At 39.7% G+C, this 20,436-nt stretch overlaps 1 pseudogene; it reads left to right on the forward strand.

Moving 5' to 3' along the window:
- Positions 1 to 453: 453 nt before the first annotated feature.
- Positions 454 to 13,826, forward strand: LOC101724590 (insulin-like peptide INSL6 pseudogene; annotated as a pseudogene).
- The last annotated feature ends 6,610 nt before the right edge of the window (positions 13,827 to 20,436 follow it).

Genomic DNA, 20,436 nt, shown 5'->3' on the forward strand with positions numbered 1-20,436 from the left:
TGTCATCTGTTTCCTGCTGGGACTTTGTCAAGTAGAAAGCTCAAAGTAAAAATCTAGGTATAGGGACTGCAAGCAGAGTGGAGTAAATGAGGTCAGTCACAATCATAAATAGGTGAAATCCTCATGGGACCAAACAAAGCTACAGCTGTTGGAATACTTAGTAAAATAAAAAACAGATCAAATTGATTCAAGTCGAGAGTTTGTAGGCAATAATAGAATTTGGCTTTATTTTTCATGCATCCTGCTTCTTATCTGGAGAGAATCCCTCACTGTAATTAAAACTGTGTAGACCTCTGCTCCACAGTTGAAGGATAACTATTTCCTCTGCCCACCCCAGGGCAGGGTAGGCCAGACCCAGGTAGCCTGAGCTGAGCCAGGCAGTTACCGTCATTTTCGATGTGACTCTGGAGCTGGTGAGTCTACAGGGAAGGTACCTTCGGAGTCCCCCACAGGATGTCCAGGGAGCCTGCAGGCTTCGAGGATGTCCTGGACAGATTGTTCCCGTTGAAAGACAGGGGTGCCCCCTTCCTCTCACCACAGCTGCGTTAGTGACTACGCCTCTTCAAGTCTAGGTCTTTGTGCCACTGTGTCCCTCCACTCAATTACCTCACCTGTCTGTCCCCAAGGGAGCAGGGAGGGGTGAGAGGGGAAGAGGACCAAAAAAGCAAACAAAAAGAAGAAGCATTAAGGTGCTATGTACATGTACAAACTAAACTTTCCACAATAAATGTAATCATCGCTACAAACATGCACTAATAAAAACAGTTCCTGGAACTGCTTAGATTTGGCCAAGTTACCCAGGTCTGGCCTCTCAAACTCCAGTGGGATTTCAGGTCCTATTCTTGTTAAGGCCTTGTTAAAATATGCTCCTTTTTTCCCTTGAGATCCGGCCTGTGATTGAGATTTTTAACTACCCTATTTCCATGTTTTTCCTCATAGCACTCTTTCCCTCACCTCCAACACGTACACACTTATTCAAGGTGACCCAAGAAAGCCTTCAATGCTTTCCATCAAAACAGCCTAACACACCTACCCTAAACTGGGTCATAGTCCTAAACAGTGGTTTCCTGCTTTCTTTTTGTTTTTTGGCACTGGGGATCAAAGTCAGGACCTTGTGCTTGTGAGGCAGGTGGCAGAACCTCTGAGCTAAATCCCTGGCCTTCCTTCCTTCTTTCTAAGACCAAGGCTTCCTCTGGTTTCCAGATCCTGTGCTCTGAGTGTGGACACCTGACTTTCTGGATGCACCCACTATTGGACCCTTTCTGGGCCTCCCCCCTTCATCAACACAAGTTGAGACTTCAAAGAGGTAAATGAGATGGCAGGATTCTGGGATCAAGGGGTATGTGATGGTTAATCCTAAGTGTCAATTTGACTGGATTAATAAACTCTTGGAAAGCTGATTGGATCATGGGGATGTTATACTCACCAATGGATTCATTCACTGATCTTCATAGTTGAATGTGCTATTAGGAGATGTGGCCCAAACTGAGAAGATGGATTACTAGAAGCATGCCTTTGGATGGTACTATATTCTCTCTGGCTCTACTTCCTTGCCACCATGAAGTGAGCAGCTTTGCTCCACCATCCTCCCTATACCCTGCTATGATGTTTCTGCCTTAGAGCCAACCTGGCATGGACTGAACCCTCTGCAACCGTGAGCTAAATTAAACTCCTCTTTTAAATTGTGGGTGTTGGGTATTTTGAACCAACAACAGGAAAGTTGACTAATAAAGGTTACAGGTAGTAGTCCACTTCATTAAACAGAAGGAGACTTAAGTCAAACCAGAAGAAGACCCACAAGTCCTCTGACAGATACTTTCCTGAGTCCCTGAGGTGTCCTCTCTATGGCTACTCAAGCTCTATGGCTCTTTTCATTCTCCCCTGAGATGTTGTATTAGTCACTTTCTCATCACTGGGACAAAATACCAGACACTTGTAATGTCAAGGAGGAGAGGTTTATTTTGGCTCACAGTTTCAGTGGGTTAGTCCATGGCTATCCAGCTCCAAGCCAGAAGTGCATGGTGAAAGAGATTAACAAAGAATAGCTATTCATGCCATGGTGGCCAGGAAACAGAGTAAAGGAAGAGTGCCAGAGAGGTAAGGGACCAGACATAGACCCCAAAGCCATGCCTCCATGACCTACCCCAACAGACACACCTAGAAGCGTGCTCCACTAAAACCTGGGGCAGATTCTAAAGCCAATCAAGTGGAAACTCCACTCTGACTGTCACAGATGATTAGTCCCCTCCAGGCTGCTCTGAGCTTCTCACTTCCCTTCTTTGTAGTAGACAATTTCCCTGTCCCTATCGTTCAATAAAAGAGCGGGTATTTTACAACTTTAGAAAACTAAAGGAAAAGAAAACACAGCCCAGATGGAAAATAATGAAAAGGCCAAGAAAGGCACATTTTGTTTGTCTAGCACACATTTTTTTTCCTAGGAATCCTTAAGCCTCACCCCAGGCCACCTGCCTAGCTCACCTGGTTATAGGTTGGGATTTATCTCCAAGTTGGGCCTGGCCAGGGATACTCAGCCCCTCTCAGAGCTGGCTTCTTGACCTCTTTATTCTATGGGGCATTTCTCCATACCTGATTAGGTTTTTCTTTAGCACATTGGTCATTCTGATCATGTCGGTCCCTGTCCCTGGACCTGTACCCCCATGTTTTCCCTGGGATCCAGGGGAGTGTGTCACTGCCCTTATCTACCAGGGAGGTTTCTAAGACTTTAAGAAACCTACCTAGGGCCCTCACCCAAGGCCAAATATGCTGATCACCATTATGAAAGAAGGAAACCAGCACTTTCTTCAGATTCACTGCTACAGACTCTGTGGCTCACATGTTGACAGACATTATTACATCGGATCCTGAAACTGATTCCAGCAAACTCCAAGCCCAGTGCTTTCACAGAACCTCTAAGTCAGGGTTGACAAAGAGGTTCTGTCTCACACATCAGTTCTAATTGACTTAGTGGCTGTGTGGAGTGCTGCAATGAGGAGTAGAAAACCACATCTGTGCTCAGTGGGAAGAGTATCATGATAAATTAGAGATGTATGGCAGTAGAGTAACTGGGAGGAGTGGATGGCTATATATGTACCATTATTTGCCACCTATGGGTCAAGCTATTGTTATAGCAGCCACCTGGCCTTGGTGACAGGCACCACTGTCCCCAGACATCTGTCTCCTGCCACATAGAGGAGCATGCCTCTTCTCAACCATGATTCAAGTTTCAGCTTTGGTGCTTATAGCCTTATGACCTTAGACAAGTTAGTTACCTCTTTGGGCCTCAGATGCTTTATCAGTGAGATGTGGCCATAATTATCTCCTAAGGTTTCAGTAGGTATGAATTGGCAGGATGCTTGTAAAACACTTGGTGCACCACCTTACAGAGAGTAAGCATGTGATAAATGTTACTTCTTGTTGTGAGCTATCATTCTTTCACAGCCTACAATTGCACTGCTGCACACACCAGCTTCCTGTTCCCTTGACCTGCCAAGATAAAAAGCACATATTCTTCCCAACTGGCCCATCCCATGCCATTTGATCTGTAACAGCCAGTACTGGGCTTGTGTTTACCTTGAAGTCCCATTATTCTCTACTGTTAGACATTTCAAATCCTCCCCGTGGAGTCCTCCCTTGTTAAGGTGATTACATGTCTTGATTGTTTCATTAAGCTCTTTTTCACAGACTGCATGGTAAATATCTGATAGAATGTGAAAGCTCATTATCATCTTAATTGGAGAAGATGAACTGATACATAATATGTGTGATTTAATTATAAGGGCAAACTATATACAGTTGAATGAAAAATCAAAATTTAGAAACAAAGGCCTGATGTTCCTGGCATGAAATTCCCAAGCTTTGGTAGCAACAGATCTGACTTCTGTGGCTTTGGCACAGCCGGTTGCTGATTCTTTCTTGTGCCTGGACCAGAAAATTATAGCCACAATCTTTTTTCAATAGAAGGAATGAATCTAGGATTTTGGACATTTATTAATTATATTCTGTCTCTTTTATATTCTCTCTCTCTCTCTCTCTCTCTCGTCCCCGCCCGCGGGTAAGTCAATGGAGACCCTGGGGGGGGGTGAGAATGACAAAGGACAGGGGACACGAGAGATGGAGACAAGACAGGTTTCTGATCAAGTCTCGTTTATTGCGGAAGCTGCTACAGCATATATACCGTAGGGCTAGAGGGAGGGAGCAAGGGGAGGGTACTGGGGCTACTTCCTTGTTGCCGGGTAGACTTGCAGCACGCTTAGACATGCCCGTAAAAGGCACTCAAGAGTACTAGCGGGGGGGGGGGGGGGACAAGGCCCACCACATCCTCTCTCTCTCCTCTCTCTCTCTCCTTCCTTCCAGCTTCAATGAGGTATATATTAAGCATTTGTTTAGGGCAGTTATGGTTTACATCAGGAATGATTCCCAAAACTCTCCTGTGCCCAGATGCAGAGTTTTTGGAAAGTGACTGAATCATGGGGGAGATATAGCTGAATTGCTGGCAGGACATGGGGCCTGGCCAGAAGAGGCAGGTCACTGTAAGTGTGAGCTGGAAGGGTGCATCCCCTTCTCTGGTTGCTTCCTTCCTGCTCTGCTACCCGACTGCCACGACATGAGCGGCTTTCTTCCCCAGGCCCTTCCTCTATGCCTTTCTGTCTTGGAGTCAGCTGACCATGGACTAAAAACATTACCCAAAGAAAATTTCTTCTAAGTTACGACTGTCGGGTATTTTGTCCCAGTGATAAGAAAGCAACTAAAACAAGGACTTTCTATTTCTTAGTGAGTTAGGGTTTCCTCATCTTCTAAGGACATATGTTGTTTTCCCCCAAATGGTAAGAGTCCTAGGAATTATTAGAATCCATTGCAGTGTGTTCTCCTGGCCTTGGACTGTCTCTTTGCAGTATGACCTGGAACCTTCTTGCTCCAACTGACTGAGCCACTCCTCCTACCCATGCTGTCTTGCCCCTTGGCTGACCTCTCCTCTCCTGCTGCCTTACACTCACTCCACTGCAATGCGGGATCCCACTGTTCCCTTTAGAACCATCTCTGCGATAAATAAACTTTCCTGTTTCAGTGGACTGTTCATCCAAGTGGCTTCTCCTCATCCCCACTTTACTAAAACTTGGCTCTTCCTCAGCAGTGCTGCCTCCCCCTGAAGCCTTCTTAATTAGGATTTTTTTCCACAACACAGAAATGTCTCTGTGAGGAGCTGAGGATGACATCTCCATGCTCACCGATGTAGCTTTCAGGCACTTCGCCTCCACTCCCAGGTCAGGCCTGTGCTTCCACCCTCCACCTGCCCCAGATTCCCCAGTGACGTCCTCCCTTTGCCGGGGACTCTGTTTCTGCCCTCAGCCTTCTGTTTCCTCAGTTCTCCTGTCACCCTAGGTGATTTCATTATCTGTATGGACCACCCACCAAAACCCTGAGCCTCTCCCTGCATTGTTCTCTTTAGATCTGACGACTTTTACCTCCCCTCTACTTCTCTATTCACAGCCACAACCTGAATCTGGCCAGCAGTGCCCTGAACAGCTCCACGGCTGGACTCTTAGACTCAAGTGCCCATATCAAACTTCAGCTTCCTATCTTACCATCCCCTCTCCAGTCACTTAGGCCTCAGCTCCTCTCCAGCCTCGTCAGTACCTCTTGTTCTCTGCACTTGCCCTCCCCGCCAATAGCCCACTTTCTCTCATTCTTCTCCACTTAGCCTGGACTTTATAGCCTATTATTTGAATTATTTTCCTGACAATATTTTATTCTCTTGCCCTTATAATCTCTCTATTACTAGCCTACAATTCTTCCCTCCTCCCTCTTTTTTGCTACAGTTCACTGCAGGCAGAGTATTTTCCCCAGTTTTATGATTGTTGAGGTTGAGATTTTTATGTGACTTGTTTTGGACAGTGCAATGTGAACAGCAATGATAATGTGCTAGCTCTGAACCAAGGCCTTGGAAGACCTTTCAGGTTTCTGATTCTCTCTCTTCAGTCTTTACCAGCAACACAAAATGAACATGATCTGGCTAGCTTTCTGGCTAAAGGAGAGCAGATGGCACAGGGAGCAGAGGCAGACACACAGATCTGCAACATGATTCAGAGTCACACAGCCAATCTGCAGGCACTGGAGTGAGTTGAAGAAGTGCTTATTGTTATTCTAAGCCACAGAGATTGGAGGTGGTTTGTTATGCAACATTACTGCGGTAATATCTAACTAATACAGTCTCCCATATCTTAATCTTCTTCCTTCCCTCCAGATCCTTCCCATCAATATTTAAGCATGTGTAAGTCTTTCCTATCTTGCAAAACAAACCCTCCATCTCCCCAGTGCCCTCTTCTAGCTATTCCCCTTCTCACCTGTACTCTTCTCAGGTAATCTTCTTGAAAGAAGAATCTGCTCCCCCTGCCTCCAGGACTCCTTCCTGCCTCATCTCCCCACAGTCTGTATGTGCTCCACCACTTCTTTGAAGCTACTTTTCTCAGGATTCCTATTTATTCAAAAGATTCTTACTGAGAACTTGCTCTGCCCTCTGAGATGCAAAAAGCCAGGCATGAGGGCTGGCAGCTTCATGGAGCATATAGACAATTGTCCAAACTATGACAACTCAGTGGGTATGAGAGCTTCCCCAGGGGCAGAGAAAGTACCCAGGGAAGAGCCCAGAGTGCTAACTTGGAGGTCAGAAAAACATCCTCATAGAAAGTGAGGTCAAATATGATGAAGAAAGAAGAGACAAGACTTATCCAGGCAAAACATAGAGAAAGTTCCAACTACTTGGAAAAAATATGCTATTTTAAAGACACAAATCCATTCAAATCACTCCTTTGTTCAAAGACTTTAAAAGTTTAGCATTTTGGGCTGGGGGTGATGGGGCATGCCTGTTATCCCAGTACTCAGGAGGCTGAGACAGGAGGATCGCCCTGAGTTCGAGGCCAGCCTGGGGTACATAGTGAGTTCAAGGCTAGCCTGGGCTACATAGAAAGACTTTGTCTCAAAAGCTGAAAAAATAAGTTTAGCACTTTAAAATATCTATGTAGCAGCAAGAGAGAGGGATCTTGTTTACTATTTTATCCTCGTCCAGCTCATAGTAGGAATTTGAAAAATGTTTGATACTATGAAAAATTAAAAAGCAAAAAATTGAAGTACTTACAGACTGGATCTGGGCCAGACAGATCAGTAGCATTTGGATGAATGGAAAGTTGTACTGAAAAAGAATCACTGGTGAGAGTACCAGCAGCAACCAAGGAATGGAAACAGGGACAGCATGCTTCTTTCAAGGGACAGAGAGATTTGTCTGCTCTAGGCAAAGGGTCCACAATACCACAGAAGCTCCACATCCAAATTAAGTCTGATTAAAGGCATTCAGAGCAAAAAGGAAATGTGGAGATGTACCTTCAGTGATTTTATGTCTCATAATTTTCAACTTTTCTTTATTACCCAAGTGGTTTGGCACACAGTTAAACGATAGTAAAAACTACAGTTGAAATAATGAAATTCACCTGAAGCATGAGCACTCAAAGGATAACTGTGGCTAAGTGGTTTGTGTATATTTTCCCAGAATCTGTGCATAATTTTAAAAATAAAATCAGAGCATGCTGTACATACAATTTTATATTCTGACTTTTATTTGGCAATATAACACTAAACATCTTTTCATGTCAATAAATTATCTACCACAGCATCATTTTTATAGCCATGCAGTGCTCTATTACATTAGTGTTGCTATGATGATCTATTATTTGACATCTAATTTGTCTTCCAGCTTCATGTATCATAACCATAAAACGATACTTTGATGAGTCCATTCATTCATCCTGTATTATTCCCTTGTGTCCTTTGCGTTTCTTTCCAGCCTTCCCTCCTTGTCACCCCCTCACTCTTGCTCATCTTTCTAGCCAACTGAACCTCTTTGGGGCCCCTAAGCATGCATGTTCTCTCTGCTTCTGTACTTTGGTACATACTCATCTTGCTTCTTAGAATATCATCCCACCAGTAATAATCCCTTGCCTCTCTAATTCCCATTCACCTTTCAGATCTCAACTGAAACATCACTTCCTGAGATGAATAACTCCTGACCAACATTACCACAGACTGTCTCAGCTTTCCATCTTATGTCAGCCACCATCACCCACTCTTCATTCTGTTGGAGAAAGAATCAAGGGTAACATTCTATTGACCTGACTTTTCCCTTCACTAAATTATAATGTTCATAAGGGTAGAAACAATATGTGCCTTGGTCAATGTTGTTGTTTAGATCTAAAATGGTCCCCAAATGTCTCATGTGTTTGGAGGTGGGGCCTGGATGGAAGAGGCAAGTGACTGGGGGCATGGCCTAGAAGGCTTCATTCTTGTGCCTGGCTCCTCTCTGTTTTCTGGCTACCATGGGACGAGGAGCTTTCTTCCTCTATGCCCTTTGACCATGCTGTTTCTGCCTTGGAGCCAACTAACCATGGACTGAATTCTCTAAAACTGTGAGCCAAAACAAACCTTTCTTTCTTTAAGTTGTAGATGTCCAGTATTCTGTGCCAGGGATGAGAAAGTGACTAATACAGTCAACATACATGGAACAGTGCCAGAACAAAACCAGCACTTCATCTTTTGAACAATAAATAAATAAAAACAGTAAATAAATAAAATAAAATAAATAAATAAAAATAGTAAATAAATTCCTAAATTTATAGAACAAAATTGCTGGGTCAAAGGTATGCACTTGCCAGAGCTCATGATGCATATTGCCAAACTGCCACCCTAAAGCCTTACTAATTTACTTTTACTCCCATTGTATATGAGGTTACTCATTTCCCCACAACCTGGATAATTTTGCAAAATGCTGTGAGAATCATTTCTCTCCACAGGACTTTGTTTAGGGAACATCAACTGGAATGATGTACAGTTTATGGAAGAGTCACAATGCAGTGAGGTATAAACACCAAAGTTAATTTTTTTCAGTCACTGCTTTCTCCTGTGTTCTATTGAATCCCTTTTCTCCATCACTTAATGATATTTTGGGCACAAAGTAAATGTTCCTGTCACTTTCAGTTATTAAAAACTCAGTCTAGTCAATTTAAAACTCTGAATTTGTATTTGATTCAAAGTTCTTCTTTCCCCAGCCATCCCAAAGCCCAGGAAGGCTGTGGCTCTAGGGACTCAAAGGTGGGAGGAGCAGGGTGGTGTCTTCTTTCACTTCTCCTATTCCTCCCCTCTCCTGGGTATACCTGTTCTAGGTTTAGGTGGAGGAGAAGAGGAGAAGGGGTTGGGAAGCACCTTAGCCTGGAATTTCAGTGGTCATGAGGAGGCATCTTTAGTCTGAGCCTGCCTCATTCTGGTTCTGTGGGAGGCTTGTAGAGTCTGCTTAAGTGACGGTCCATATGTGGACCATGTAGTCCTTTTCTTGGTCAATGTTCAACTTAACCTGACCCTCCTCCACTTAGAGGAAGTGGTAATGTTCCTTCCAGCCCAGGTTATGGCACCATCCTTCCCAAATAAATAAAGCTCTCCTCCCTTGCTCTGATAGCCAGCTGGACAGTCCCCAGCCTCTGCCCTGCCCATCCCTACCCTTTTAAGTGGGTCTACATGAAAGGCTGTAACTTCCTCTCTGTGTTCCATGAGCTGAAGGGAGCTGGGGTGGGACCACCTCCAGTCTCTCCTTTCTGGTCCCTCTACAATGTCTTGCATGTATGGGCTGCATCCACAGGCCTCTTGTGGAAATCTTTAGACTACAAGTGGCCACTGGTCTCCGTGACCATGTGTGTCTTCCTAGGAGAAGACAAAGGACTTGACCCTCTCCACTAACATTCAAGGTTAACCATTCTGATATCATCCCCCATTCCATTCCCTATGCTCACCTTGTACAAACAAGAGTGGAAGAACAGAAGTCAGAATGGAGTGTGGGTTGCAGGTGGCAGCTCAGTTCTGCAACCTGTGCTTTACAAGTTGTGCTACCAGGATGTGATGGCTCTGTTCCTGGGCAGCTCTGTTTAGAATGTAGGCTTCATCAGTGCTTCTTCACCTCTGCCTTGGTTTGGGCTTTGGCCACCCATTTTTCTTTGGGACACCAGAAAAATCCTCTTCACCATTTTGCTGCAGATGTGCGAGTCATGATCCTCAACAGTATTTTTATAATTGCAGAAATAGATTGCATATGGCTATTTCTTGTAGCAGCCCTGGATAAAAGCTAAGGGCAAGACCAGTCAATTTGAAATTAAATGGTCACATAAAACAAGAAAGACAGAGCCTTGGGCCTGTGGAGTGAGAGTGGGGGAGGATGAAGAGTAGATAATGAGAAGAATGGGAGCTCTTGCGCCTCCAGGGGCCTGGAGGGTCAGGAGACCTCTGACCAGTCTTGTTTGTTGTCAGGGGCAATCTGACATCATATGCAAAGTGGAGAGGGAGAAAGAGACCCCAGTGGAACCCTCTCACCCTGCCTCAGTCCTCCAAATGCAAATGTCACATCCAATTGAGTGAAAACTCTGACTATCGCTCTTCCTTCCCTGCTGGCACTGGCCAAAATAGTCCATATGGTCACCTCCCAGAGCCTGAGCTACTAAAGCTCATTGGGTAAGTACAGAAGGTCCCATGGGTTGGGGGAGGGATGGCCAGGGACTGTTGCCAGCTCCCAGCATCCATGACAAGAAAAAGCCAGATGAGGGTCTCAGTGAATCCATCACAGTGAGAGAGCCCTTTCCTTCTGCCCTTCTCTATGGCATGGTCTGTTGAAATAAGATTCTCACTATTGCAATTACAGTCCAAGTGTTAGGAGCCTTGGGATTCATTAGTCTCAACATTAGCGACATTGATTTCTTGTTTAGTAATTAGCTTACCAGAGCTCTTGATAGCATAATCTCTCCATTTACATAATTAAGACATAAATCTCGAGCTTGGATAGTAGCCAGGGCACTGGGGGAACTGGGCACCAAGGGTGGCAGGTGCTTGACAGTTTGGAATCCCAGCCTCACATTCTCACCAGCTGATCCCATTTGCCTCTGTGATGTTAGTGGGCTGAGAACTTCTCCTAAGGCACTGTTTTTAAAGACTCATGTGAAGGAGATCAATCTACTTAAACTAGGCTTATTGAGAGATTGTGATAGTTTTAAAATGTATTCATAATTTCCTACTTGTTCTTTCAAAAGGTGGGGGTCTGGGGACTGGAGGTGTGGCTCAGTAGCAGAGTACTTGCCTAGCATGATCAAGCCCCTGGGTTTGATCCCAGCACTTGGAGAAAAAGAAAATAGGAGAAAAGAAAAAAGAAAAGCTGCAGTCTAATTCCTCTCTCCTTTCAATGTGAACCAGACTCAGCAGTCAGCAGTTGGTTCTAACAAATAGAATATGGCAAAAGTAGTAGTATGTGATTTTGAAACTAGTCCAAAAAGCATTCTGTGTGTGGGTGTGAGTGGGTGTGTGTGGGTGTGTGTGTCCATCCGTCAGTTGGTTAGTCTATCTGTCTGTCTATCTTAGCTTCTTCTGGGGAAACTGAGTGCTGTGTTATGATGATGCTCTCATATTGGGGGAAATGGAGTCTTCCTACCACCATCACCACCTTGCCAGCCACCTGCATGAGCCCCCATGGAAGTGGGTCCTCAGGGCCCAGCCAAGCTCTCAGATGACAGCAGCCCTGACTGACTGTGATTACCATCTCATGAGAAGAAAGAACCACCCAGAGCAGCCACTCACAAATTCCTAACCCAAGAAACTGTGAGAATGGTAAATGTCAATTGTTTCAAGCCAGCAAGTTTTGAGGTACTTTGTTGCACACAGTAAATAACTAATACAAATATTTTCCCAATGTTGTTTCTTCAAGAAAGAAATGATCTGAGGTTAAGAAAACTGAAAATGTCTATATTCTTGGCCCAACAATTCCTCTTACAATAATTTACCTTATAAAAATATATTTAAAGTATAAATAAACACAATTTACAAAACACTTTTATAAAAGTATTAATTGAAACAGCCACTATAGGAGTAAAAACACAAACCAATAAACATCATCAATAGAATTTAAATGAATTTTGCAGAAAAGTTGACTAATTCTATGGAAGCATTAAGAAAACAAATTAAAGTAAAAACTAAAATTCATGTGTGTAAAATGCCAGGCCCAGATGGTTTACTTGGTAGGTTTATCAGTAATTTATAGAAGAAATGTTCAGATTTTGATAAAAATAATCATGAACACTAAATGAAATAGGAGACTACATCCGAACATAGGCATAACTTTGATTCCAAAATCTGATAGAAATAATTTAAAAAGGAAAATTATAAGCAAATCTGATTCATTAACATAGGTGCAAAGATTTTCAAGAAAAATATAGAAATCAGCTCCAACGATTTGCAGAAAGATAAAGATCATAAAATAAAATGAGTTTAACACAGAAATGCAAGATTGATTCAACATTAGAAAAGCCAATCAAAGTAATTTATCTTGTGTATAGGATAAGGCGAAATACCGTATTATTATCACAATAAATGTGGGAAAATCACTTGATAAAATGAAACGTTTATTGGATGATTTTAAGAAGCACTTAGCTAAATAAAAATAGAAGGTACTTTCTTAATATGAAAGAGAAGTATTGTAAAATAGATACAAAACAAAGATTTCTGATATTAATAACTGCAGCCTGTCATAGTACTGGAGATAAGCTCCAGTGTATTAAGGAAAGACAAATAACAATAAGTGCAAAAATTATAAATGAAGAAATAAAACTCTCACTAGTCACTAACAAAATTGTCTATCCAGAAAATACAGAAGAATCTACAATTAAACTTTTAGCCTTAATAAACAATTTTAGCAAGTTTGCTGGATATAAAATTGATATTTTAAAAAACAGTTAATATTTTTTGATATCAGTAATTAACAGAAAATATTGAAATTTATGAAAGGCACCTTTCATAACAACATCAAAAGATATCGGTACTGCGCGGGGGGGGGGCGGGGGGCGGGGCCAGGAGATACTAAGGCAGTTGCAGAGTCGGGGGCCTGCTGCAGGTGCAGGATGTCGCAGCTTCTCAGTTTAAGTCTACTTGTGGCTTGGGCTCCTCTTGGTTCCCTTCTCCCTTGAGCTGAACCAAGAGATCAGCAGAGCCAGGAAGCTGTGCGGCAGCCACCTGTTGAAAGAAATAGTAAAACTCTGTGGCAATACTGACTGGAGCCAGTTCCAATTTGAAGAAGAAACCCCTTTGGCACAATTGGTTCCCCAGGCCACTCCGAAAGTTGAAGCCCTCGGCCTCCAGCAATTCAAAAGACCCGAAATGCCTTTCCCGGTGTTGGGAGGAGTCACAAACTCAGCCTCTACTTCTGCCTCTCAGGAAGAAACAATAAACAGTTGGAAGATTCAGCCATTGCCTGAGTATCAGTATAAAAAGACCAACTTGCTCCTTGATAAGACAAGAAAATTTTCTTCATCACATGATGTCGATCCATACATTCACAAAAGTGTTAAATTTCAGAAGAAAAGTAGAAACAAAATTAACGCCTTAAGCAATACATTTTGGGGGAATCATCCTCAAAGGAAACGCAGAGGATACTCAGATAAATGTTGTCTTAGGGGATGTACGAAAGAAGAACTTGCCATTGCATGTTTTCCATATATTGATTTTTAAAACAGTGATAAAAAGGACTATCACTTGTGCCTCAGATATATTAATCATCATAAGAACTATACAAACTTAATAAAAGCTCACTATATCTAACTTTCTATTTATTTTTGGTAATTGTGCTTGAGGTGCTATACGGTGAACTATACCTGAATGTACTTGCAAGCACTTGACAATATGGTGCTATTAGAAATCTTTGTATGGTATTTTCTTCAGTTATTCCTTCCTTTTCATGTTTTTTAAGATGTTATGGGAGGTAGCATGATCTGTGTAGACATCAAAGAAATACCTCTTTGTTTCTTTCTTTCTTTTTTTTTTTTTGGTACCAGGGATCGAACTCAGGACCTTGCACTTGTGAGGCAGGCACTGGAACCACTGAGCTAAATCCCCGGCCCTGTTTCTTGACACTATGGTTGAAAACTCTCTTAACCTGAATTTAAATGGATTATGGAATTTATGCATTTTATATGACATACAGATGATATCCCTAATTATTAGACTTTTGTCAGTAAGCCAATGCATCTATCCCACCAACTTAAGAGTAACTAACCAACTATGCTCCTAGTAGGAGCTCTTGTACTATAATAGCACGTAGTTTCATTATAGAAGTTATGCAGATTCTCTTCACAATTGCTGAGGACTTAAAGATAGTGAATGTCAAGGTTGTAAAATTTCTCCAAGATATCCCTTCTGCTCTGAAGGTGTTGATATTATGTGTATCAATACCTAAATTTCAATATTATTCAGAAGCTTTAGCCGAATTTCTTAAAGCATGGTCCCTGACTAAATCAGAAGCATCAGCATCATCTAGAAATTTGTTGGAAACTCAAATCTAAGGTCCCACCTCAGACTTACTGAATCACAAACTAAGAAGGGTATGGGAACCAGCAACTTACATTTTTAACAGACCTTCTGTATTATAGCTACTATATAAATATTGTTAAAGTTATGCTGTTTGTGTGCTTGTATACCTCAATACAGATGTTATAAAACGAAAAAAAAAAAAAAAGATATCAGTACCTAGGAGACTAGCTGTCGTCCATGAAGACACATCCTAAAGAGTTTTGCAAAAATGTAAAACAATGTCAGCAATCTTTGTGCACTGCATCTTCAAATTACCTGTGGGAGAATTAGAATCTTTACAATATTGAGTTTTCCAACTACTGGAGTAACCGGTCCACTTACTTAAGCCTTTTCAATGTCCTTCAGTGAAGTTACAGTTTTCTTAGAAGTCTTCTCAGACATTTCCTAGATGCTTAATATTTTTAATGTTGCACAGACTATTAAAAACATATATTCAAGGGTCAAGGTTCAACACATTTTTTTCTTGCTGGTTAAAGGACATTCTTAAGTGTAACTGGCATTTTATAAATGATGATGCATTGTGATGGATGATAAGATGACCAATAGCACCTGTTGTCACTGCCTTGATTTGTGCTAAGGCACTAGCAGTTTCATCACTATTGGTTTCACACCATCAGTGCAAATATCAACTCAGTTAAGAACACAAATAATGCCTTATGAAAACTTTTGATCTCATGAACTTCTGAAAAGGTCTTGGATCCCTAGAGGTAGCTGACTACACTTAGAAAACCACAGCTGTGGAAAAATGCATTCTATGGCAGTGGAAAATGTGGCACCAGGAAACATCTATAAAAATGTTTGCCAAGCATTTCTCTCAAACAGTAAATAACCTAAAAGTTCTTCAATTGTAGAATTAATAAACTATACTCACTATTAATACACAAACTGTACCCAGTGGACTAACAATTGAGATTTGAGAACATTCTCAAGGATAGATACATAAGGATGGATAAGTAAGGATATCACAATCAAGGCAGACAAGCTGGTAAAGGGTACATCTGAAGACTCAGGTGGTCCTTGGTATTGTGAATACAGAGAACAGGCTTTATCCTCCTTAGATCCAGCTAAGAGCTGGATTTCAGCAACAGGGAACCAAAACTTCAATTCCTGGTCCTGGGGAAAAGTTTGGGATTTTTGAGGGTTTTGGAGAGTTGGGGAAGCTTAGCCAGCAGACAGTTGGGACTGTATCTGCCTGTTTCATGTGGTGCTGAAAAGGAGAATCTGTCTGATCTTGCCACTCCTGGTAGTCCAGGAGACCATGTGCTCCAGTGAAATTTCCCCACCACATTCTACTGGTAGACTTATGATTAAGGAAATATCCTTCTAAAACTTCAAGGGATGAGTAATAATTTCTGGTTCAATCACCCCCGGTTAAAAGAAGCAGAGGTCATTGTGTGTTTCACCACTTATTAATGTGACACACAAATAAAACCCCAATAGCCTTCTCCATATGGGGATGAAGAAACTGCAAACCATAATAAGACAAATCATGATCACATAATCCCCTAAAATACCACTGGGATCTTAGTGGGGAGGTAAGCAGGAGGAGTAGAATAGGTGATTGCACTGAAGGACTAATAGAAGGAACATAGAATAACATTAACTTTAAAAAGTGGTGAGGATTCTCAGGGGAATGCAATCCGAACACAAAAAGACATTCCAAAGCTAAAAACAAAACTCCTAATTAAATATTTAATTGATAACCTGAGAAACAGAATACTCACTAATGAGAATCACATTAAAGATCTAGAAAATCAAAAGAAATGCCTCATAATACAGAGAGAAGACACAAAAACTAATAAAGAAAAACATAATTAACTTGGAGAAAGATCCAAGAGCCTTGGCAAGCAAAGAATAGGAGGTCCAGAGAAAGAAAGGAGGAACAAATAGAGAAGATAAGTTCTCCTGGGCTCTAGATAGACTTAAATTTGCAAATTGAAAGTACATAGGAAATGTAAGTCAGGACCAATGAAAATAGACCTATGCCTATAAATATCCTAGTGAAATTCCAAAATTACAATATTGAATCTTTTCAGAGGGTCAAGAAAAAAAATCTTAAAAGCTTCTGAATAAGGTGGGTGGTGGGAAGAGACACACTCAAAAGAAATCAGAGTAGCAACAGATTTCTCATCTGCCACACTACAGTTAGAAGACAGCAGAATTGTAACAGCTGTAGAGGCCACCAGGCCTCATCTTAGGGAAAGGGGGAAAGATGTTTAGGAGTGTGCAAGTAATAGAAATTCTATATAGGACACTAGAAGTTATTGGTATAATTGCAACTGTTAGGAACAGGAAGACAATCAACCACAGAATCAGAAAGCATAATAAAGCATCACAATTAATGAGGTGAAGACAATGAGCAGAAATTAAACCAAGCCAAATATGCTGGATAGCTCCAGTATTTGCCTTTTCAATATCCGTTCTTCCTTCTACTAATAGCTCCTAGATTTTCTTTATACTCATTGAACACAAATATAGCACTTGCTATTGGTGCCAGGTGCTTTTCTAATTTCTTTTAAAATATTATCTTATTTAATCTTCCTAATAACCCATTTTATGGAAGAGGGACAAAAGTAAAACACTTAGAGATGCAGACTCAACCCAAGTTGAACTTATTGCTGGAATTATGCATAACGACACTTTCTTTTCCCTACAGTTACTAAACATATAAAATGTAAGACTGGAGCTGCTGGTAATAATTGTTTCCTCACAGGAAAAAGCCATCTGTACCTGAAGGCAGTAAAGAGGAAAAAGAGTAAAGCTATAAAATATGCTTGACTATAATGGTTGAGCACTTGGGTCCAGCCCTGTTTGGCTCTACCTTTTGTAATTTAAATATTTGAGACACAAATTCCAGCCTTTGGTTTTAGTTTTATTTATTGGGTTTCTATCACTTGCAACAGTTATCTTTACTTATCTATCAGCAAAATTAGAAAAAATTAAAAGAAGTTAAATTAAATAAGGAAACAAACAACAAATATAAAATACTTTAGAAGTAATAATATGATACATAATATACTAATGTAATTGTGCAAAATTTCCCTTTTAAAATATCATTTTGTTTTGTTTTGATATTGAGAAATGAACCCAGAACCTTCACACTGAGCTATATCCCCAGCCTTTATTTCCAAACAAAAATGGTGGAACATCTTTGAACATATTTTTAAAACTTTGACAGAATAAGTAGAGAAAATAAGGATTAAAATTATATGACTAATATAATTTTGCTAACAGGTGTTAACAAAATTAAACTTTAACAGCTGTACATATAGAAAACATACATTACTTTTGTACCAATGGAACCCTGACATTCTTCATGTACTTGAGAAATAAAAGCTTAATAAATGCCCCCCAAATCCTATAACAGACCATATTCTCTGATTATAATCTTGAAAATCTGAAAACAACAATGTAAAACACTCATCTTCAAAAATAATCACACCAGATATAACAATTACTTTATAAAAAAGAACACTTTTGTGTTCATAATTTTGAGTAGACTGTTTACTTCCTTAGATGACTGCTTTTAAACTATAAATAAATAGTAGAATATAATGGGAAAGAAAATACTACATATCAAAACTTACTCAGCACAGTCTAATCTGTATTTATAGACATTTTCATAGTCTTAAATTTTCCCTTAATGAGAAACTAGACATTTATAGCTAAATGGATGCACATTGAGGCCATACTCTTAAGTGAAATAAATAGGACACACGTGTAAATGCTGAATAGTTTCTCTAGTGGGAGAAACTGAAAGTGTAAATAAGGATTAAAATGGATAATTGATAATGTGAAATAGGAAGAAAAGGAAAGAAGGCAAAGGAAAAAATATGAGAAAAGGAAAAAATGGAGACAAAGTCTTTGTAAATAGGGAGGGGTGGAGGAGTTGAAGGGAGAGCAGGGGAATGGGGAAAAAATAAGAACCAAGATACATTATATAAAGGTACAAGTTCCCAAAGATAAATGTAAATGTATGGTGTACCTAAAATGTACCAATAAAAGAATTTAAGAAAGAAAAAAATTTCCCCTTGGGTTAGTGATTAAAATTTTTAAAAATTAGCTAATTATGCAATCTAAATATTAGAGTATTAACAAACTATAGAAGATTAGGAAAGATATTGAATAAACATAAGTGTTTAAATTAATATAAAGGGAAATAGGAATAAAATTAGAATAGTAAATAAAACCTGAAAGCGGGTTTTTAAGAAAGAAAATCACAAAATAGTATACCACTCCGTAGACTGATTAGAAAGAAAAAGTACATAATATTTGGAATAAATAGGGGTACAACCACAAATGTGCGATATATACAATAAATGAATATTACGAATACTAAATTTGAAATTCTAAAGGAAATTGATATTTTTATAGTCAAAAAATAATCGCCAGATTGGTCCAAAAAGAGGTGAGAAATCTAGACAGAAAGATAACTAAAGATTTAGATTAAAAATAAATTCAGCTGTATTTTCAGACACGTTCTATTGAACTTTTAAAAAATAGATAATTTCTATGGTTTTTAAAGTATCCCAGACTATTCAAAAGATGAGAAGCCTTTTAATTTATGAATAATAAAGCTGGTTTAATTAACTCTGCACCAAAATCCGACAGTGTAAACTATTAAAATTTTGACAAATTTCACTTATAAAGAAAGATTAAAATTATAACTGCAATAATATGAAATAAAACTTCTCAATGGTACAAAAATCTAGTGTATCACAATCAAGAAGGCATTATTTCAAGACTATGAATACAAGTTCAACAACAAGAAACCTACAATTTAGTTTACTGCTCCAAATGATTGCAAGAAAAAACAAGAAGTTATAAGAACAGATTCTGTAAAGTCACTTGATTAAAATTTTACATCTATTCCTAATTAAATTGCTAAGAATAAGAATAAAGTCACTCAAGTAAATATAATAAAGAATGATTTCTAAAAGCAGAAGTAATTAGTAGATATCTTTTGGGGTGGAGGTGGCAAGAGAAGGCAAGGGTGGAGGAGCAGGTAAAGTCAAAATATGGATCGTGCTTTAGTTAAGGGGGTGGTGGGTCATGGGTATTCATTTTTATGTATTTTATTATTTACGTTTTACATGTAAGTCACATTATTTTATGTATTACTTTCTACACTATAAGAATATATAAAACTATAGTGAACTTTATACTAAACAGTAAAATTCAATTTCCTGTTGAAATCAAGGAAAAGGAGAGCTTCTTGCTATTGCCAAGATTATAATATATTATTTTGGAGAAACTAGCTAATGCCCAAAATACTAAATAGCCCATATAAATATTCTAAGAGACAAAATTATATTTTTTTAGCATTAGTATGCTTTCAGATTTAGAAGGTCCAAATGATTCAGTTTACAGAAATTAAAAACTTCTGTAATCAACAACATGATATGGTGACTAGACACAACATAAATATGTGAGAATCACTGTCCTTTCTCAGACAATAGTGAGTAAGAAATGGAAAGAGAAATGAGTTGGGCCAGGGATTTAGCTCAGTGGGGCCGCACCTGCCTCGCAAGAGCAAGGTCTCAGGTTCAATACCTCTCACCAAAAAAAAAAAAAAAAAGAAGTAAGTCTTCTTCCCAAAGGGGACAAAAACTATAAAGTAGTAAAGAAAAAACTTACAAGGATAGCTTGGACATTTATTAAAAATACTTAAAATCCAATGATCTTATAGGGAAAGAGAAAAAGATAGACATATTAAACTATAAGTAATTTTTTCTTAGTTTATGACAAAAAAACATTTATATGCAAGGTGAAAAAAATATAGGGAAAATATTTAGAATAATATGCTGAAGAAATATCCATAATGTAAGAAGAGGTCTTACAAATTGATAAGATATATCAACAATCTAATAGAAAATAGGCAAATAATAAGAACTGGTAATTAACAAAGATAAAACTCAAATGACCTATGAAATTTCAATCTTGTTCTACTTTGGAAATGCAAATTAAATCAGATGTGAGGTATCAGTTTCACTCAGAATATGT

This window comes from Heterocephalus glaber, unplaced genomic scaffold (genome assembly GCF_053883595.1).
Source record: "Heterocephalus glaber isolate CG9 unplaced genomic scaffold, H.glaber_assembly_v1.0 deba00001429, whole genome shotgun sequence".
Classification (NCBI taxonomy): Eukaryota; Metazoa; Chordata; class Mammalia; order Rodentia; family Bathyergidae; genus Heterocephalus; species Heterocephalus glaber.